Source organism: Kogia breviceps, chromosome 5 (assembly GCF_026419965.1).
Source record: "Kogia breviceps isolate mKogBre1 chromosome 5, mKogBre1 haplotype 1, whole genome shotgun sequence".
Classification (NCBI taxonomy): domain Eukaryota; kingdom Metazoa; phylum Chordata; class Mammalia; order Artiodactyla; family Physeteridae; genus Kogia; species Kogia breviceps.
Genome location: NC_081314.1, coordinates 63,318,233 through 63,334,981, shown reverse-complemented (window position 1 = coordinate 63,334,981; position 16,749 = coordinate 63,318,233). Strand labels below are relative to the sequence as shown.

The 16,749-nt window shown below is 38.1% G+C and overlaps 1 protein-coding gene and 1 pseudogene across 2 annotated transcripts in view; both read left to right on the top strand.

The window, feature by feature from the left end:
* Positions 1-16,749, top strand: part of PEX5L (peroxisomal biogenesis factor 5 like) — a 538,178-nt gene that overhangs the window by 233,666 nt on the left and 287,763 nt on the right. The gene's annotated exons all lie outside the window — the stretch shown is intronic.
* Positions 7,485-7,644, top strand: LOC131757934 (U2 spliceosomal RNA; annotated as a pseudogene).

Genomic DNA, 16,749 nt, shown 5'->3' with positions numbered 1-16,749 from the left:
ATTTCTATTTATGGCTGAGTAATATTCCATTGTACATATGTGCCACATCTCCTTTATCCATTCATCTGTTGATGGACACTTAGGTTGCTTCCATGTCTTGGCTATCATAAATAGAACTGCAATGGCCATTTTGGTACATGACTCTGAATTATGGTTTTCTCAGGATATATGCCCAGTAGTGGGATTGCTGGGTCTTATGGTAGTTCTATTTGTAGTTTTTAAGGAACCTCCATACTGTTCTCCATAGTGGCTGTATCAATTTACATTCCCACCAGCAGTGCAATAGTGTTCCCTTTTCTCCACACCCTCTCCAGCATTTATTGTTTCTAGAGTTTTGGATGATGGCCAATCTGACCAGTGTGAGATGATATCTCATTGTAGTTTTGATTTGCATTTCTCTAATGATTAATGATGTTGAGCATTCTTTCATGTGTTTGTTGGCAACCTGTATACCATCTTTGGAGAAATGTCTATTTAGGTCTTCTGCCCATTTTTGGATTGGGTTGTTTGTTTTTTTGTTATTGAGCTGCATGAGTTGCTTATAAATTTTGGATATTAATCCTTTGTCAGTTGCTTCATTTGCAACTATTTTCTCCCATTCTGAGGGTTGTCTTTTGGTCTTGTTTATGGTATCCTTTGCTGTGCAAAAGCTTTTAAGTTTCATTAGGTACCATTTGTTTATTTTTGTTTTTATTTCCATTTCTCTAGGAGATGAGTCAAAAAGGATCTTGCTGTGATTTATGTCATAGAGTGTTCTGCCTATGTTTTCCTCTGAGAGTTTGATAGTGTATGGCCTTACATTTAGGTCTTTAACCCATTTTGAGTTTATTTTTGTGTGTGGTGTTAGGGAGTGTCCTAATTTCATACTTCTACATGTACCTGTCCAGTTTTCACAGCACCACTTATTGAAGAGGCTGTCTTTTCTCCACTGTATATCCTTCCCTCCTTTATCAAAGATAAGGTGACCATATGTCTGTGGGTTTATCTCTGGGCTTTCTATCCTGTTCCATTGATCTATATTTCTGTTTTTGTGCCAGTACCATACTGTCTTGATTACTGTAGCCTTGTAGTATAGTCTGAAGTCAGGGAGCCTGATTCCTCCAGCTCCATTTTTCATTCTCAAGATTGCTTTGGCTATTCGGGGTCTTTTGTGTTTCCATACAAATTGTGAAATTTTTTGTTCTAGTTCTGTAAAAAATGCCAGTGGTAATTTCATAGGGATTGCATTGAATCTGTAGATTGCTTTGGGTAGTAGAGTCATTTTCACAATATTGATTCTTCCAATCCAAGAACATGGTATATTTCTCCCCCTATTTGTATCATCTTTAATTTCTTTCATCAGTGTCATAATTTTCTGCATATAGGTCTTTTGTCTCCTTAGGTAGGTTTATTCCTAGATATTTTATTCTTTTTGTTGTAATCGTAAATGGGAGTGTTTTCTTAATTTCACTCTCAGATTTTTCATCATTAGTGTATAAGAATGCCAGAGATTTCTGTGCATTAATTTTGTATCTTGCTACTTTACCAAATTCATTGATTAGCTCTAGTAGTTTTCTGGTAGCATCTTTAGGATTCTCTATGTATAGTATCATGTCATCTGCAAACAGTGACAGCTTTACTTCTTCTTTTCCGATTTGGATTCCTTTTCTTTTTTTTTCTCTGATTGCTGTGGCTAGAACTTCCAAAACTAGGTTGAATAAGAGTGGTGAGAGTGGGCAACCTTGTCTTGTTCCTGATCTTAGGGGAGATGGTTTCAGTTTTTCACCATTGAGAACAATGCTGGCTGTGGGTTTGTCATATATGGCCTTTATTATGTTGAGGAAAGTTCCCTCTATGCCTACTTTCTGCAGGATTTTTATCATAAATGGGTGTTGAATTTTGTCAAAAGCTTTCTCTGCATCTATTGAGATGATCATATGGTTTTTCTCCTTCAGTTTGTTGATATGGTGTATCAGGTTGATTGATTTGCGTATATTGAAGAATCCTTGCATTCCTGGAATAAACCCCACTGGATCATGGTGTATGATCCTTTTAATGTGCTGTTGGATTCTGTTTGCTAGTATTTTGTTGAGGATTTTTGCATCTATGTTCATCAATGATATTGGCCTGTAGTTTTCTTTCTTTGTGACGTCGTTGTCTGGTTTTGGTATCAGGGTGATGGTGGCCTCATAGAATGAGTTTTGGAGTGTTCCTCCCTCTGCTATCTTTTGGAAGAGTTTGAGAAGGATAGGTGTTAGCTCTTCTCTAAATGTTTGATAGAATTCACCTGTGAAGCCATCTGGTCCTGGGCTTTTGTTTGTTGGAAGATTTTTAATCACAGTTTCAATTTCAGTGCTTGTGATTGGTCTGTTCATATTTTCTATTTCTTCCTGGTTCAGTCTCAGAAGGTTGTGCTTTTCTAAGAATTTGTCCATTTCTTCCAGGTTGTCCATTTTATTGGCATATAGTTACTTGTAGTAATCTCTCATGATCCTCTGTATTTCTGCAGTGTCATTTGTTATATCTCCTTTTTCATTTCTAATTCTATTGATTTGAGTCTTCTCCCTTTTATTCTTGATGAGTCTGGCTAATGGTTTATCAATTTTATTTATCTTCTCAAAGAACCAGCTTTTAATTTTATTGATCTTTGCTATTGTTTCCTTCATTTCTTTTTCATTTATTTCTGATCTGATCTTTATGATTTCTTTCCTTCTGCTAAATATGGGTTTTTTTTTTTTCTTTCTCTAATTGCTTTAGGTGCAAAGTTAGGTTGTTTATTCAGGATGTTTCCTGTTTCTTAAGGTCGGATTGTATTCCTATAAACTTCCCTCTTAGAACTGCTTTTGCTGTATCCCATAGGTTTTGGGTCATCGTGTCTCCATTGTCATTTGTTTCTAAGTATTTTTTGATTTCCTCTTGGATTTCTTCAGTGATCACTTGGTTATTAAGTAGTGTATTGTTTAGCCTCCATGTGTTGGTATTTTTTACAGATCTTTTCCTGTAATTGATATCTAGTCTCATAGCGTTGTGGTCGGAAAAGATACTTGATATGATTTCAATTTTCTTAAAATTGCCAAGGCTAGATTTGTGACCCAATGTCTGATCTATCCTGGAGAATGTTCCATGAGCACTTGAGAAAAATGTGTATTCTGTTGTTTTTGGATGGAATGTCCTATAAATATCAATTAAGTCCATCTTGTGTAATGTATCATTTAAAGCTTGTGTTTCCTTTTTTATTTTCATTTTGGATGATCTGTCCATTGGTGACAGTGGGGTGTTAAAGTCCCCTACTATGATTGTGTTACTGTTGACTTCCCCTTTTATGGCTGTTAGTATTTGCCTTATGTATTGAGGTGCTCCTATGTTGGGTGCATAAATATTTACAATTGTTATATCTTCTTCATGTATTGATCCCTTGATCATTATGTAGGGTCCTTCTTTGTCTCTTGTAATGGTTTTTATTTTAAAGTCTATTTTGTCTGATATGAGAATTGCTACTCCAGCTTTCTTCTGATTTCCATTTGCATGGATATATCTTTTTCCATCCCCTCACTTTCAGTCTGTATGTGTCCCTAGGTCTGAAGTGGGTCTCTTGTAGACAGCATATATATGGGTCTTGTTTTTGTATCCATTCAGCCAGTCTGTGTCTTTTGGTGGGAGCATTTAATCCATTTACATTTAAGGTAATTTTCGATATGTATGTTCCTATTACCATTTACTTAATTGTTTCGGGTTGTTCTTGTAGGTCTTTTCCTTCTCTTGTGTTTCTTGCCTAGAGAAGTTCCTTTAGGATTTGTTGTAGAGCTAGTTTGGTGGTGCTGAACTCTCTCAGCTTTTGCTTGTCTGTAAAGGTTTTAATTTCTCCATCAAATCTGAATGAGATCCTTGCTGGGTAGAGTAATCTTGGTTGTAGGTTTTTTTTCCTTCATCACTTTAAATATGTCCTGCCACTCCCTTCTGGCTTGTAGAGTTTCTGCTGAAAGATCAGATGTTAACCTTATGGGGATTCCCTTGTGTGTTATTTGTTGTTTTTCCCTTGCTGCTTTTAATATGTTTTCTTTGTATTTAATGTTTGACAGTTTGATTATTATGTGTCTTGGCATGTTTATCCTTGGGTTTATCCTGTATGGGACTCTCTGTGCTTCCTGGACTTGATTGACTATTTCCTTTCCTATATTAGGGACGTTTTCAACTATAATCTCTTCAAATATTTTCTCAGTCCCTTTCTTTTTCTCTTCTTCTTCTGGGACCCCTATAATTCGAAAGTTGGTGCATTTAATGTTGTCCCAGAGGTCTCTGAGACTGTCCTCAGTTCTTTTCATTCTTTTTTCTTTCTTCTGCTCTGCAGTAGTTATTTCCACTATTTTATCTTCCAGGTCACTTATCCGTCCTTCTGCCTCAGTTATTCTGCTATTGATCCCATCTAGAGTATTTTTCATTTCATTTATTGTGTGCTCATCGTTGCTTGCTTCCTCTTTATTTCTTCTAGGTCCTTGTTAACTGTTTCTTGCAATTTGTCTATTCTATTTCCAAGATTTTGAATCATCTTTACTATCATTATTCTGAATTCTTTTTCATGTAGACTGCCTATTTCCTCTTCATTTGTTAGGTCTGGTGTGTTTTTATCTTGCTCCTTCATCTGCTGTGTGTTTTTCTGTCTTCTCATTTTGCTTATCTTACTGTTTTGGGGGTCTCCTTTTTTGCAGGCTGCAGGTTTGTAGTTCCCATTGTTTTTGGTGGCTGTCCCCAGTGGCTAAGGTTGGTTCAGTGGGTTGAGTAGGTTTCCTGGTTGGGGGGACTAGTGCCTCTGTTCTGGTGGATGAGGCTGGATCTTGTCTTTCTGGTGAGCAGGTCCACATCTGGTGGTGTGTTTGGGGATGTTGGTAGCCTTATTATGATTTTAGGCAGCCTCTCTGCTAATGGATGGGGCTGTAGACCTGTCTTACTCTTTGTTGGGCATAGGGTGTCCAGCACTGTTCGTTGCTGGTCCTTGAGTGAAGCTGGGTCTTGGTGTTGAGATGGAGATCTCTGGGAGATTTTCGCCGTTTGATATTGTGTGGAGCTGGGAGGTCTCTTGTGGACCAGTGTCCTGAGGTTGGTTCTCCCACCTCAGAGACACAACCCTGACACCTGGCTGGAGTGCTAAGAGCCTTTAATCCACACGGCTCAAAATAAAAGGGAGAAAAAATAGAAAGGAAAGGAAGGAAGGAAGGAGGGAGGGAGGGAAGGAAGGAAGAAAGAAAGAAAGGAAGGGAGGAAGGAAGAAAGGAAGGGAGGAAGGAAAAAGGGAAGGAAGGAAGGAAGAGAGGAAAGAAGGAAGGAAGGAAGGAGGAGAGGAAGAAAGGGAGGAAGGAAGAGAGGCAGGAAGGGAGGAAGAAAAGGAGGAAGGAAGGGAGGAGGAAAGGAAAGAAGGAAGGGAGAAGACAAAATAAAGTAGGATAAAATATAGTTATTAAAATAAAAATAATTATTAAGAAGAAAAAATTTCTATTAAAAAACAAAAAAAACGGGTCGGTCTAACCCTAAGACAAATGGTGCAAGCAAAGCTACAAAGACAAAATCTCACACAGCAGCACACACATACACAATCACAAAAAAAAGGGGGGGGGAATAGTATATCTTGCTCCCAAAGTCCACCTCTTCAACTTGGGATATTTCGCTGTCTATTCAGGTTTTCCACAGATGCAGGGCAGTTCAAGTTGATTGTGGAGCTTTAATCCGCTGCTTCTGAGGCTGCTGGGAGAGACCTCCCCCTCTCCTGTTTGTTCGCACAGCTCCTGGGGTTCAGCTTTGGACTTGGCCCCGCCTCTGCGTGTAGGTCGTCCGAGGGCGTCCGCCCTTCGCTCAGACAGGACGGGGTTAAAGGAGCAGCTGATTCGGGGGCTCTGGCACGGGCCGGGGGGAGGGAGGGGCACGGATGTAGGGCGAGCCCACGGCGGCAGACGCCAGCGTGACGCTGCACCAGCCCGAGGTGCTCTGCGTGTTCTCCCGGGGAAGCTGTCCCTGGATCACGGGGCCCTGGCAGTGGCGGGCTGCACGGGCTCCCAGTAGGGGCGGCGTGGAGAGTGACCTGTGCTTGCACACAGGCCTCTTGGTGGCGGCAGCACCAACCCTAGAGTCCCACACCCGTCTCTACTGTCCGTGCTGATAGCCGCGGCTCGCGCCCGTTTCTGGAGCTCCTTTAAGTGGCGCGCTTAAACCCCTCTCCTCGCGCACCAGGAAGCAAAGAGGGAAGAAAAGGTCTCTTGCCTCTCCGGCAGCTCCAGACTTCCCCGGACTCCCTCCCGGCTCGCTAGGGTGCACTAACCCCTTCAGGCTGTTTTCATTCTGCCAACTCCAGACCATTCCCTGGGATCCGACTGAAGCCCGAGCCTCAGCTCCCGGCCCCCGCCCGCCCCGGCGGGTAAGCAAAGAAGCCTCTCGGGCTGGTGAGTGCTAGTCGGCACCGATCCTCTGCGGGAATCTCTCCGCTTTGCCCTCCGTACCCTGTTTCTGTGCTCTCCTCCGCGGCTCCGGAGCTTCCCCCTCCAGCACCCGCAGTCTCCGCCCGCAAAGGGGCTTCTAGTGTGTGGGAATCTTTCCTCCTTCACGGTTCCCTCCCACTGGTGTAGGACCCGTCCCTATCCTTTGTCTCTGTTTATTCTTTTTTCTTTTGCCCTACCCAGGTACGTGGGGAGTTTCTTGCCTTTTGGGAGGTCTGAGGTCTTCTGCCAGCGTTCGGTGGGTGTTCTATAGGAGAAGTTCCACGTGTAGATGTATTTCTGATGTATGTGAAGAGGAAGGTGATCTCCGCGTCTTACTCCTCCGCCATCTTCTCGCCTCCCTCTGGATAATTTCTATTGATATATGTTTTGTTGGGATGAGTCTATTTGAGTTTTATCCCTAGTCCTAGTGCATAGCACTTACTGTAAGGTGTGGGATTTTTTTCTATTAAAGTGTGCCCTAATCCACTTTCACTGGATTTTTGAGGTAGACAATAAGTTCTCTCCACTCTGGCTGGGGTGACATTCATCTCCCAGAACTCTGTGGCCTCTTTTTCATCAGTTTATTTCTTAACCTTTTGCACAGTTGCTGTATGCTGCCCCTTGAGGGGTTTTACCCAGTACAAGATCTGCTTATTCAAAAACATGAGCAAAACCCACCTGCCAACCTCTGGGTACTCCTCATACACTCCCCTCTCTTGTTTTCAACCTCTGCTACACAAATTCCAGCCATTTCTGCAGCCCTAAACTCTGATTTCTGTCTCATCAGAGGCAGACCTCTGGTTTCTGCTTGGGTTCAACCTACCTGCTCCACAGTCAGAAAAATGCCTCAGGACAGAAAGCTGGGGTAAACAGGGAGCTCATTACATGTGTTTCCCTTCTCTCAAGGATCACAGTCCTGCACTGCCTGTTTACCAGTTCCTGAAAACAATTACCGTATTTATTTTTCTAGTTTTATGGTTGTTTAGGTCAGGAGATTAAATCCAAAATGAATATCTTAGTCATGGCTGGACATGAAAATGTATCACCTCTTGGGATTTTGGCTAAGATCAAGTGTAGTATCTGTTCTTATTAGTTCTGTAAGTTTTGAAAAATGAATAAATAAATGAATACTGGAAGAATCAAGAACTATTATTTTAAAAGTATGCTTTGCTAATCATCTTTATCCTTCTGGCAACCCCTTACACAAACCCGTCCACCTATCATGTGTCCCATTCACTAGAAAAATGTTTTTAATTGTACATCAACTAAAATTCAATTTAAAAAGAAAGAAAAATATTTTTAGATCCAAATCCCTATTAACATATTAGGATATTTGCATTTTTAAAACATATTTTAAAGTAGAAAAGCCTTAGAAAATCAAAAGAATAAATATTTACATTTTCATGCATCTCTACTAGCTGATAAAATTAATGAACAAAGTATGTTCCTTTTGATCATCAAATTGCCCCCTCTGATATCAAATATATACTTATCACTACATTTAATCAAATATATACTTGCCACCTTGGTACTACATGTATAGGACAAAAAAACAAGTCTATGCAGCTAACGTTCTTTCTAACCTCATTACTTTTTTCTTCAGATCATGGCATTTTCTTTGCTTACATAATTCTCCATGTTCTTTTCTCCTTATTACTGCTCATAACTGACATAGAAGATGGGCAGAGTGACAAGAAATTAAACAATACTTATATTTCATAAGAATATTGACCCTGAGACACCATGGGTTATGATGCCTCCTCAATTTGTATTCATGTACTGTATTCAGACAGTCAGGTGAAGGGCACCAGGTATAGGGGAGATAAAGAGGAATCAGAAGATCTTAGTTGCAGTCTTCTGCCTTTTACTAACTAGCTGTGAGCCCATAGGTGATTTCATTTAACATCTTGGTTTCAACATCAGTGAAATGTTAGTATTGGACTAAAGAATTTTAGTATCTAACATTTACAGAGAGTACTTTCTATGTTCCACGTACTATGCCAAGAATCTCAAATATTCAATGTTGTTTAATCTTCACCATAATAAATCTTTGAGATTATTTGTCAGGGTTCTCCAGAGAAACAGAACCAATAGGATATATATAGATATGTGAGAGGAGATTTTTCATTAGAATTTGCTTGCATGGTTATGGAAGCCAAGAATTTCCACAGTATGCCATCTTCAAGCTAGAGAACCAGGAAAGCTAGTAGTATAATCCAGCCCAAGACCAGAGGCCTGAGAACCAGAGGGGTTGCTGATGTAAGTCCCAGAGTTTAAAGACCCGAGAACCATGAGTTTCAATGTCCAAAGGAAGGAGAATATGGGCATCCCAAATCAATAAAAGAGAGCAAATTAGTCCTTCTTCCTCCTCCTTTTTCTATTCAGGCCCTCAATGGATTGGGTGATGCTCACCTGCATTGGGGAAGGCAATCTGCTTTACTCAGTCTACTGATTCAAATGCTAATCTCATCCTGAGACAACCTCACAGACATACCCAGAAATAACGACCAACTATCTGAGCATCTCTTAACCCAGTCAAGTTGGCAAATAAAATTAATCATCACAGAAACAGATATTTTTATTATTGTAATCTTATGAATACTTAAAACTGAGGTTCAGCACCACTAAGGCTCTCCTCTAAGTGGTAAACAGAAGAGCCAGTTTTGGACTTACCTGTCTGACTCATGGGCCCCCGCTGGTAACCCTCAAATTCCCAGTGAAACAGATTTTTAAACATTCTCCAAAATATTGAATTTCATATCCTGTTGGGAAAAAAGCTTATACACAGACTGGAGAGTCTTATCACTCCTCCTTCTGTTGAGCATAACCCAGGCCTGTACTGTGTTTGCACATTGTCTGTCAAATTTCATTCCCAAGTAGAAACTTTGTCTAACACAACATTCTGCCTAGAGGTTCACACATTGCTGGCACTTGTTAAGTGTTCATAACAATATGAATGGCATCTGTTTACTAAAAGGCACTTTGCCATTAATGCTTATTTGATGTTAGTTCAAAAATATTTTTAGCAATGCTAAATGTTGAAAATATTCTAATCTTCTTAATATATGTAAAAGACCGTTTATATTAATATTAGCCCACAATAGCCTCAGTTTGGCCTAGTCTGGTTTTTGATAGACTGGACTCCCAGTAAATATTACTAGCCAAGATCTATTCCAGTTCATTTATTCATTTATTCATTCATTAGTTAGTGAATGTTTAGCGTTTAGTGAATATTTAAGCATATTTTTCACCTACCATTGTGCTAAGTGCTAGACAAATAAAACAAATATAATTTCAACCTTCAGGAATTTATCATCTAGTGCACTGGGGTTTTGCATACAGGTAAATAAACAGACAATTACAATTTGGTATAATAAGTACTATGGAGTTAGTACAACAGAGGGGGCATCTGAACCAGGATTAGGGATCAGAGAAGTCATCCTACACAAAGTGATATCCCAATAAGACTTGAAATGTTCTCATAAATTAGCCAGGTAAAGAGCAGGTGGAAGAGGATACCAGAGGGAAGAACTTGTTCAAAGGACTAAAGGTTAGGGAAAGAGAAAGGCATTGTTGGAAAAACTGAATATAGCTCAGAATGGTCCAAACGTGAGTGGTAAAAAATGAGATTGAAAGGTAAACAGACATCATTCTAATGGACCTTATAAGCTTTATAACCTCCATGTTAAGCCATGGAACCTTTACCTGAAGACAACTGAAAAGATTTAAGTGGTCAAGTGAGATAATCAGATTTGCATCTTGAAAAGGTCACTTTGGCTGCAGTGTAGGAAGTAAATTACAGGGGACAAGGATGGATCAAAGGAGAACAACCAGGAGCCTTTTAAAATAATAGTATCCTTAATTATAGTAAAGATGAATTAGAGTCAATTAAAATAAAATTGACAAGACAAGGTGGGAGTTGTTAGAAGAGAGGTAGTTGGGAAGGAATGGGAATCAAAGACATGCTTGTGTTTTTGGCTTGGAAAACTGGATAGATGTTAATCCTATTCATTGGGAGAGGGAACATGGAGGGAGAAACAGCTTTGAGGTTAGAAAAACTGATTTCAGTCAAGTCTAAAGAGATAGATAGTTTTGTTGTTGTTATTTAGAATATCTTCTGGGACTATTTCAATTCTGATGTAGTCCTAATCTGTACCACAGATTAGCACCTGTGAACTAGAGTGTATTCAGTTTTATCTTTCTTCATCAATTCAGTCAAAAATGCACTTCAATTACTGGAAGGGTGATGATAGGAAATGGAGATTACTCATCCTGAATAATACTGATTCTTGAAGAAGGTGATGGTGGAACATACCTCACAGGCTGGACCAGATCCTGTGGGGAAAGTACTATTCTGGGCTAGTCAGTAAAATTTTATGTCCAGGCACATAAAATACAATACTAGTTCTATGGGAAATGACTGAGGGAGAAAGGTCTTAGAGGATTGCAAGCCAACCTCAGCTGATACAGAATTTCTGCAAAAGCTGATACAACATTTCTGAAAAGTAGCTGCCTTCATAGAAATGGACAAGAGACCTGGTGATATAGTAAATTAAATCAAATGTCCCAATCCAGTAGCTTTCACTGTCCACTGCCATAGGCTTCCCACAAAGACTGGACTTATTCATTGAGTGAAACCATTGGGAAAATCCACCAAATTGCCTAACTGCTAAAAACTGAGATTATACTCAAAGAATCCTGTGCTCCCCAACTGACTACATTTCTCATCCAGACTACTCTACTCAATTACTTTACTTCTCCAGCATCTGCAGACATCTGCATTTGTGACTCCACCACGGAACAGGGCTCAATGAGAGTAGCCTAGGCATTTTTCAGGGAAGGTGTTAAAACCATAGCCATAATATTGAACTATTTAATGAAATCCTTAAAAATAAATTAACTGTAGGTATCTTAATGTGTTGATGTAATGGAAGATGTCTGCCAAGAAGGATGGTTTTGGCTAGGAGCAACTGACCTTAGGTCCATCCTTCTGATGATAATTAGGTAATATGTTTGGTTGCCTGTTGTGTATTGAGCCCACTCCTAATTTATGACAATAAAATCATGTTTTCAATTCAAAAGGAAAAGTTTATGTTTCTGTATTCTATAGTGCAGTGGCTAAAGTGGTTTAAAGTTTCTCAGATAAAAGTCTAAGAGAACAATGAAGGATGCCAAAGAGCCATCCCCGTTTTATGTTGCTCTGCCTTGTCATATTTAAAATGATTGCTTTGAATTCTCAAGGTGGTATTATAAACAATGTAAAGAACATCTTTGTAATTATCTCCTTAGATTAAATTTCTAAAAGTGGGATTATATCCTGGATCAAAAAAATTGCTCAATTTACAATTTATTTATATACCAGATTACTTACAAAAAGAACTACCCATTTAACTAACTCCCATGAATAAAACTTGGGAGTGATTATTTCCTCACATCTTCATTAATAATGGATTTTATCTGTATTTTAATCTATACTGATCCAAAAGCCAAAATATATTTCATAGTTTATTATTTTCACTTATCTGATTATTAATGCAGTTTCATATATTTTCATGTTTCTTGGCCATTTGTATTTTTTCTATTAATCACCTTTGTATAACCATTGTTCATTTTTTAACTGGGCTATTGATTTGTTTTTCTCACTGTGGGTCTCATTTTTTTCTCCTGATTTTTAAATTTGTAATGTTTGTGACATTAATATTTTTTTCATTTTTACTGCCTAGAAATCACCTTTGTTTGATATTAGTACCGTTGCCTCCTATTTCTTTCTGACTGTGTTTGTCTGATATATTTGCCATATATATTTATCTATAAATTCCTCTAGCAAACTCTAAAGTTATTCAGTTTTTCTATCCTCCTAAATAAGTCCTTAGTAAATTTTTATCATTTCCCAATGTTTCTTGATTTTGTTAAATAGATTCTTTAAAAGTGCCCACATAAAAATATGTTTTTTTACATTTAGCAGTTCATTGCTATTCTAATATGTGTTATCAATTTCTGAACTCACTGTAGGTCCTTACACCCTACTCCTTTTCTTTAGGTTCAATTTTGGTAAATTTTTATGCAAACGTCTATGAGTGGTAAACTTTCTAGAACTCCCTGTTTGAAAACAATGATTTATTTAATCCTTACTGGAATGGTTGTTTTAATTGCCTGTGGAATTCTAGCTCAATTTCCCTCAGCATTTTGAAGACATTCTTCCTTTGTCTTCTGACAATTTTGCTGCTGATGAGAATTCTACCGTCAATCCACCTCTTCTTCCTGGTTATCTTGCTCTTTGATTTTCCGAAGTTTCGCTTTATTTTTCCTGTTCAGTATTTGGAGAGTTTTATGGGTTTAATTGTGTCCCCTAAAAAAGATGTGTTGAAGTCCTAATCGCAGTGCCTCAGAATTTGACTTTATTTGGAAACAGGGTCCTTACAGGGGTAATCAAAATGAGATCATTGGGAGTGGACTTCAATTCAATATGACTGTTATTCTTCTAAAAGGGGGAAGTTTGCACATAGAGACAGACATACAAAGAAGAGTTAGAGACACAGGGAGAATGCCATGTGAAGGTCAAAGCTGAGATTGGGATGATGCACCTACAAGCCAAGGAACACCAATATCGCCAGTAAACCACCAGAAGATAGGAGAGAGGCAGAGAACAAATTCTTCCTTATAGCCCTCAGAAGGAATCTATGCTGCTAACACCTTTTTGGACTTCTAGCCTCCAGAGCTGTGAAACAATACATTTCTATTATTTTAAGCCACCCTGTCTGTGGTACTTTGTTACAGCAGCTCTAAGAAATAATACTGTGGGCATTTTCAAATGAAGCTCATGTGTTTCTTTAATTTTAGAATATTCTTAACCACAATATATTTGAATATTTCTTTTCTACTATTCTTTATATACTCATTTCTGGATTTTTATTAAATTTATATTAGAATATATCAATTAATCAATCTATGTCTTTTAACTTTTCTTTCCATGAGTTTTGGTTGAATTCCTATGCCATATTCAAATTTGTTAATTCTCCCTTTGACTTTTTCTAGTCTATAGTTTGCCCGAATATTGATTTTCTTATTCCAATATTTACATTTTTTATGTTCAAGATTAACCTGCAAGTTAATTAACCCAAAGTTAACCTTAAGTTAATTTACTTCCTCATTTTTAATTTTGTTGGTTTTCTTAGTATTACTTTTCTTAGTGTGTTTGAATTTTTAATTTGAACTCTTACTTTCTGTGGGAATTTGTTTTTTAACACTGTGCACATTCCTTCTTGCCTAACAGTTTTACAGTTGTCTTAAATCCCACCTTGTCCCAGCATCCCCTTTCAAGTACCTGATGATATTTAGTCTGAACTAGCAGGTAGATTGGCCCAGGTCCTAGCTTTGATTCTGTGCTTACTTCCATCTCTCAATATACTCTATCTATAATTCAGGAACTTTTTGGTCACAACTTTTTACAACTTCCTTTCATGGATGATGGAGCACCAACACAGCCCCTATTTTAAGCAGTAAGCCTGACCTTTGTCTCCTGCCTTACATGGAGCACATTTAAACTCTGTTACTCCATCACAGATTTGCCTAATTCTGGTCCCAAAGTCTAGTAGGCTTTTAGTTTACTATTTTTGGTTTTCTCTTGCGTTTTCATATGCATAGGTAAATTTTTTGTTCAGCATGTCTTTTCAATGTTTTCACTTTAAAGTTTATCTATCATTGCTATATATTTAGAATGGCAAGTGAGGACTCAAACATGAAATCACAACCCCATCTTGAACAGAAACCCTGGATTACTTTCGAACTTCATGTCTTTGTGAGTCATTCCTAGTTAACTTCTTTTAACACTTTTCTACAGCCCAACGCGGAGAACTCTGTTGGTCTGGAAAGGCCCACGTGAACTGTTCCTAGGCTGTAAATATATTAGGCTTAAATAGTTTTCGACAAAATCAGGCTAAGATAGGCCCTATTTCTTTTCTCCTGCTTGATAAAATATACACATACCAGCAGCAGTAAACAAGAAATATGGATAATGATTTTTCCTTAATTCTGAATGCTGAACTATGATTATTTACCTTCCATAATGCTGAGTCAAGGTGCTTGGTCCTTAATACCTCAGCATTATGAAAGGGAAATATAGAAGAGAGAGGCATATCCAGTTGCAATGATCTTTTAATTTTCATTACACAATGACTCTCCCCATTAGCAAGCCTAGGCTGCGTGTTGCTATAAGATCTAACCGAGATCAATTCTCCTCTTTCCTGGAGTGGAAGAAGTAATGAAGTGAAGATTTGAACTCCTTCCTTGAAGAGTAACAACATTCATTTTCCTCAAAACTTTTTATCGTTGTTCCATAATCTTTTACTTCTAATGAAGCTGGCAAGTCTGAGACCATACTGATTTTTTCCCCTTGATGGATGTGCTATTTCTGTCAGTATAGCTTAAGGACTCTTTATTTGTCATTGAACTTCACTAAGATTCTATTCCTAGTTTATGTAGGTATGGTTTATTTATTCCCTTAGACCTTGAGCTGAAAACCTAGTGTATAAACCCATAGCTCTTAATTAGTCATTCAGTTACTAGGAGCTGTGTGAAGAGTAAACTGGAGAAACTGGTAGCCAAAGTCTAGGTGGGTTATATCTGCCTACCTCCATGGAAATTTGAGTACCTTGCCCTGGGAGCTTTCCACTATTCTTACGAAAAAAGTACCTAGTATTTAACTGTTCCCTAGCTTTGGTCTCCCTAACTAGTCTTTTACAGATTTTACTAAGTAGCTGCAAATCTCCCACCATTACCACCACCACCAAGTATTATTTACAAGCTCTCTTTAGGCTAAATCTTGCCTCCAACTATGTGACATATTCCTGTTTAAAACCCATCTAGGAGTTAAAACTATAGTGTAATGTGATTTTGCCAATAGACCTGCTCCTCTCCTGTTCTGTGGAGAAAGAATGAGTCTCAAATGGTCATTTCCTTCTTTATCTCCCATGGCTCTCTTTCATCACTGGAACGTCCTCACCCACTTACTGATCCAAACCTTAGTGTCCTCATTTGTGTTCATCCAAAATGTATTACATCTGGTGAACTTGTAATATGACTTTGTGGTCATGCCCCTAGTATTCCTAAAGATGAAATTTTATCTCTGTTTTTGTTCCTGATATTTGTTACTCACTTCCGTAAATATTAGGCAAAGGCATAAATTATGCAAACATGCCTGACTCTACACTCTGTCCCGTAAGTGTAACAATAAAGTGGGCTTTAATTTAGCAGTTTATAATAAAAAGTGAGAACTAGTAGGTAACCAGATGAAGAACAGAGAAGGCATAAAGCATGGTCAAAGACACCGAGGAGGGTTTCTAGAAGTTTGGTTTGGGTAAAACATAACTTACATCTAAGGGAGCCATATTTACTTCTTAGATTCTTATCAGAAGGTTTCACAGATAAAAATTATAAATATTAGTAGTATAATAAATTTTATTGCTCCTTGTATTATCATAGGACAATGTATTTGACAAAGTAGGACTTATTCTGTGCAATTAAAAAAGCAAAGAAGTAGGATTCATAGGACCTTTTTTCTTTTTCTTCTTTTTTTTTTTTTAAACTAGAAACAGCTGCTGCTAACTAGCTAGATATACTTGGATATGGCTTCTCTCATCTTTGGGGTTCAGTTACTCCAAGTATCAAATAAGAGAGTGAAATTATCTGCTCTCTAGGGTTATTCCATGCTGTACTTATTTATCCACAAATGGTAAAAAGATGACTTTTCTGTAGGTGAAGTTGCCTACCTAAGGAAAACACATTTTGATCTCTGCCTAGTTACTTTCTTCAGAGTTTTGGTATCTGTGACATCACAATCAACAATCATGAAAATAATTGGGAAACCTTAAGTGAACACATTCAAGACTCTTCAAGCAGAACCTAGAAGAAAAGATTTCAAAATTGCATTCAGATGAAATGTTTATCTTTTTTATAATTTCTGTTTGAATGGATTTTAAAGCAGAACCATATTTTATTCAAAAACAGAGTCAAGATAGTCATGATTAATATTGTTCTGGGAACAGTTTATTATAACATAGTTTAAGTTCAGAAAGTGCCTTCTGAAGGCACTTTCAAATTGTTTTCATCTATCTGTGAAGTGAAGGGCATTTTATGCAAACACAAAGTGGAAAAAATTATAGTATAAACGGCTATGATTATTAATAGGAAGGCAGGTGGTATTGATTAAAAGAAAAACATTAAAGATTCTCACTTGGGGGCTTCCCTGGTGGCACAGTGGTTGGGATTCCACCTGCCAATGCAGGGGACATGGGTTCGAGCCCTGGTT